We start from the raw sequence: 6,000 nt of genomic DNA on the forward strand, positions 1-6,000 counted from the left end.
TTAAAGAAAGAGTCGCATTTATATAGCGCCTTTCACGACCACTGGACGTCTCAAAGCGCTTTACAGCCAATGAGGTAATTTTGGAGTGTAGTCACTGTTGTAATGTGGGACAAGAGGTATAGGCCTAGAAATTCAGTTTGCACAGTTTTGGGGCGCTAAAGTCGGGCGTTCAGTAAATTTAGCGCCCGCCGGAAACTGCAGGCAACCGCGCCGAAATTCAGTGGATTTGGCCAAGAGTTTTGGCGAGCGCTGAAACCGGCGTTGCAATGCTTGGTTCCGGCGCTAAACCGGCGCTGCGGCCTGATAACGCCGATGCTGGGCGCAGCGCAGGTGCGGTCATGTGTTGCTTGACAGCAGACACCCTGACGCCGGCCTGCTCTTAAAGGGGGAAGGGTCAACTTTGACTGCTGCCACGCCCTGCACACTGGAGCCCTGCTGCTAGGCCTCAACAGTGCTGGTGGGACAAAATAGCGCCAGGACAGATGGAGATGGCCCGTGAAAGAGCCCAGCGCTTCTCAGACCATGCACTGAGGGTGCTGATTGATGCTGTCCAGGAGAGAAGACCCATCTTGTGCCCGGACAATGGCAGAAAGGCCCCCAGAAGAGAGTTCAGGAAAGCCTGGAGGAGCATCGCACGCAGGGTCTCCTCAAACTCAGATGTGCCCAGGACTGCGGACCAGTGCCGCAAAAAGTTCAATGACCTCTGTCGGCTGGTGAAGGTGAGTACCCTTTCCACTGTCCTCCTCATCCTTGCATGTGAGCCTCACACTATGGGCAAAGGGACCTCAAAGGCATAATGGGCAGCCCTCCTCACGCAGCAATGCCACTGGCATGATCATCAACAGCACTTTCTGCACTGACCACACTGGCCAGGCTATTCCACCATGGGAGGCAGTACACACAGCAACAGGGCACCACACTGTACTTAGAGTCCGTCCTTTCTCTTGCAGGCCAAGCTGGCAAGAAATGCGCGCAGCCGGGTGGAGACCGGTGGTGGACGGCCCCACTACCAGGCTCTAAGTGCTCTGGAGGAGAGCGTCGCTGGACTCCTGCGTCCCCGGGTGACTGGCCCTGTAGCCATCGGGGATGCGGACCCTGTGCTGGGAGCCACTGGTAAGGAGATGACCGCTTGCAGCTCTCTCGTTGCCCTAGTGCTTCCGATCTAAATCCTTTCCCACTGACGGACAAATGCGCATAATGCCACCGCTCAGGCGTCCCTCGCTGACGCCCTGTCCTCACTTTAAAGCTACTCTTGTGCCTTCCTGCTTTCAGCTGCTGAGGAGGAGGTGGTCCCTGAGGCGCCGGGTGCCAGGCCCTTGGAGGAGGAGGACGTCCAGGATGAGGAGGAAGCCGGCCCATCGGGCGAGCCCTCAGCCGTGCCAGGGGATGGCAATGAAGGGGGGACGTCTGGCATGCAGGAGAGCCAGGGGGAGGTGTTGCAGGGGAGGGCAGATCCTGCTTGCAGTGGGGTCCAGGCAGGCGGCAGGGGTCGGCCAGCTTGGCCGGCTTCTCCCCAGCTGCAGAGTCCTCTCTCCAGTCCGGAGAGTGGCCTCGGCCAGGAGGTGCGCCTCCTGCAAGAGATCTCGGTGGCGTCTGACCGGCGCCACCATGAGTTCATGGGGGTTGTGCAGCAGATGCCGCACGCCATCGAGTCCCTGGCTCAGAGTGTGGCAGCATTCGGGCAATCACAGGCCAGGGGGGTGGAGCAACTGGCCGCAGCGCATGCCAGGGGGGTCGAACTACTCGCGGCACTGCAGGAGGAGAGTCGCCAGAGAGGTGGTTCCTTCGACACACTGTCACAGCAGCTGGAGGCACATACCCGGGCAGTGCGGTCACTGACTTCTGCCACACTCGCTTTGACGCAGAGGCGTCGCACCCGCACCCGCCGCCCTGCTGCAACACAGCGGGCTGGCCTCCAGCACATAGCTGCGCCAGCTGAACTGCCAGGCCGGACGACTGCCACTGTGTCTGCTGAGCCTCGCGCGCCTGGCAGCAGCCAGCTTGCCCCCCTTGGAGCATCCGACACTGCCACTCCCCCAGCCAGGGTGCGAGGAGCAGCTGCTGCTGCCACTGATGCTGGCCAGCCACAGCCGAACCAGTCAGCAGCCGGCCCCTCCCGGGACGTGCGTCGTGTTGGCCGACCCCTAAGGGCATCTGTCGCGACGCATGGGGGCCCTCATGAGCCTTCCCCCAGCCTTGAGGCCGCCACAGGGCCCACGTTGAGGCGGAGCAGCAGGCCGGGCAGGGGCCGGGGAAGGCTCTCTAAGGACTCGCCCTCTCGGCACAGCCGCTAGAGTGTGGTCTCTGCGGCATTGTATATATGGGGGGGGATTGTGTTTTGGGGGCTGATTTTTGTGGATGGCCGAAATTGAAGGCATTTTTTGTTTTTATGGGGGTCTTTCTGTTGGCGAGGGGGGCCCTTTTTTTGTTACGGCCAATGTTGAAGGCCATGTGGATGGCCAACTTTTGTTAGTCCTCCCCAGGTTGGGGGAGTGACATATGTTTGTGACTGTTTTTTGGGTGTGTTCTGTGTTTTTGAGTTTCATGTGGGAAGGGGCCTCAGTTTGTTAAATAAAGGTTTTTATTTATTCAACTTGTCCAGGTGTCATGTTTCAAGTGTTTGCTGCGTTAACCGGCTGACGGCTTCCGGAGCGGCTGCCTTCAGGTGCGCTCATTCCCACAGGCCATTCCCTCACAGCGGGCCTAGAAGTGTCGAGCAATAAGCCCCCGGCGTATGGCCCTTGGGCCTTCTGGCCCCCTCCTGGCCTGCTCCTCCTCCTCCTCCCCCTCCTCCTCCTGATGGTCCTCCTGCTCGTCCTCCTCAGGTGGTGGTGCAATGTCACGTGGCAGTGCCTGCGTCCGGCGGATAGCCAGGTTGTGCAGCATGCAGCACACGACGACGAACTGGGACACTCTATCCGGCGAATACTGTAGAGAGCCGCCGGAGCGATCCAGGCAGCGGAAGCGTTGCTTGAGGACGCCTATGGTTTGCTCTATGACGTTCCTTGTTGCTTGATGGCTTTCGTTGTATGAGTCCTCCGCTGGGGTCCTGGGCGCGCAGAGCGGGGTCATGAGCCATGTGCACAAAGGGTAGCCCTTGTCCCCGATAAGCCATCCCCTTGGTGGAGGCTGTGCCTGGAACATGTCAGCCACAGTAGTCTGGTGCAGGATAAAAACATCGTGGCTGCTTCCTGGGAAGCGGGCATTTACAGCTAGGATGCGCTGCCTGTGGTCACACACCAGCTGCACATTGAGGGAATGGTAGCCCTTGCGGTTGCGGTAAACCTCGGGATTGTCTATAGGTGCCCGCATAGCCACATGCGTGCAGTCAATGGCGCCCTGCACCATGGGGAAGCCCGCGATCCTGCCAAATCCCACTGCACGCTGCTGCTGCCTCTGTTGGGTCATGGGGAAGGAGATGAACTGGTGTCTCCTCGCGAACAGTGCATCGGTGACCTGCCGGATGCAGCGATGTGCGGCGAACTGGGAGATGTTCGCGATGTCCCCAGCAGCGGCTTGGAACGAGCCGCTTGCATAAAAGCTGAGAGCCACCGTGACCTTCACTTCCACCGAGAGAGACGTCCTGGACATGAGCTGTGGCTGCAAATCTGCGTGAAGCAGCTGGCAGATCTCTCCAACCACCTCCCTTCTGAAGCGCAGCCTCTTTACACAAAGTGCCGCAGACATGGTGACATAGGACACCTGCTGCCAGTATTGCCTGGGTGCGTAAGGCCTACGTTGGCGACGCCTGATGGCCCTTCTGTGTCTACGCATGGCTGCCCGTCTCTCACAGCGTCTGCGAGCCCTCCGCACATAATGCTGTAACTCAATGTTGGCCCCCCATGCAGCCCCCATAATCAAGGTCGCAACAGTGAAATCAGCAAGAGTCAAATGTCAAAGCACTGGCCAGAAGCCAAAAAGACCTCTCCTATCTTGTCCCAAATCTGGAATCTCTGTCCCTTGGTCTCTGTGTAGAAATCCAAAGCAGTGAAGTCATTGCAGCAAAATGGCTGGGCTTTATAGGTCAGTGGAGGTGCCCTTTAATTTGCGCTGCCCGAGGCCCACAGGGCCTCTGCAACGTTCCATTTTACAATTCCTAATAGCGCCACGCCCACATTGGGCGGGCGCCACTCAATTTCCGGTTTGGGGCGCTAAAACAGCGTTGCGCGAGGATATGACGTCATAAGCTGCGCGCGCACCCGAGCGGGCGCTAACACTTTGCGCCGGCGCTAAATCTCAAATGAATTTGGGCGTCGGCGCAGATCGGTCTGCATTCCGGCGCTAAGGCTTTATCGACGGAAATATAGCCCTTTTTTGGCGTTAGCGCCTGGCGCAGCCAACTGAATTTCTAGGCCATAAAATATAAGTGTCAAGATGGAATGAAGGATCTATATAAAATCTTAGTAAGACCACAGTTGGAGCACTGTGTGCAGTTTTGGGCTCCCCAGTACTGGAAGGATGTTGAGGTAATGGAGAGGGTACAGTGTAGATTCCCTAGGCTGCTGCCTGGTCTCAGGAATTACAAATATAGAAGAAAATCTTGAAGAATTGGGGCTGTTCTCATTAAAGCAGGAGATTATGAAAGGATGGCACAGAGTAGGTAGAAACAGACTGTTTGCAGTGGGTTGAGGGGTTTAGAATGAGGGGACATAGATACAAGATTATTTGAAAGAGACTTAGGACAAGGAGCAGGTGAATCCTTTTTTTTTTACACAGAGTTCTGAGGCTGTGTAATGCACTACTAGACTTACGAATACGAACAATGAAGGGCAGGAAAAGACCCTCTGGTCCATCCATCCCAGGGGCGGGCAATTATTTGAGCTGGTACAGGTTTCCGAGTCACATTGAAAAGTGCTCGGTCTGTTTAGTCCAAATGGTCTAAAATTCATTCTTATAGTGGAAAATGAGAGACCGATTCTGCTTCCACTGGCAATTATAAACCAGGTAGAAAGCACAATCAAGGATAAAATCATTTATACAACCTGTCATAAATCGCAACTTCTACAAGAAGTAACTCAGGAAGTACTACTGAACGGCCAGCTGAGGGCGTTGCCCGAGGAGTATAAATACTCGGGCGTGGGCCCAACTTGGCCAGAGACACTCTGGAAACAGGAAGCTAGTGACTACTAACTAGACCTCCATGTTTTGTTACAAGTCGATTTAAAGCCTTGCTTTATGTACAACCAAGTGCGTAGTGAGTCTTTATTATGTCACAACCTTTAAAAATTGCACATGAAAGTGCTACTTTGAAGCATTTGAAACCTCGCTTGAAATAATTAGGTGGCTTGAAAAATGATTTATACTGCAAATGGAGCCCCAGATCAGCCATCAAATTGGGCTTGTTCATTGTCACCGTGCGATCACTCCTGAGAAAAGCCAAGATGCCGATAGAGTTTGCGGACTTTCACCTGAGAATGGGCACAAGTAATGCACCATTATAATGCACATTTCATCTCCGAGTGCTACTTATTACTAGGACTGGCCAACGACATAAATCTCTACAACTCTCTTCCTGTCCTGACGAACTTAAATTGTTCATGGTATGGGGAAAAAGGGCTTAAATTAAAAACCGTGAATGCAATGTCCAATATACCCGGGTCCATTTAATTACGGCTCCTCTATGCTAATTAAGTGGGATAATATTAAAACGGGTGATTAATTGTGCAAGAATTAATAACCCCACTAACAGTCAATGGTGAGTGCAAAGTGTTAAATTGGTAAATTTGAAACAGGCCAAATCATAGTGTTGATCATCACTCCCACTTCTACCCTCCCAATAATTTATAATCATAAATTCAGATAGTGGTCAGATACTATCTTAAATACACAAAATGTAGTGTAAGATAGTAAAATCTTCCATTACTAAATGAATGAAATGATTGATCGATCGATTATATGTGGTACTGAAAGTCTCCGTGGCTGTTTGACTGAGTGGCTCGAGTCTGCGGGGCCACTGATGCGAGAGGCGTTCTCTTTTCAGTGTGCTGAGTACGGGAGCCC

Source organism: Somniosus microcephalus, chromosome 24 (genome assembly GCF_052327205.1).
Source record: "Somniosus microcephalus isolate GS21.2 chromosome 24, FLI_Smic_1.0, whole genome shotgun sequence".
NCBI lineage: Eukaryota > Metazoa > Chordata > Chondrichthyes > Squaliformes > Somniosidae > Somniosus > Somniosus microcephalus.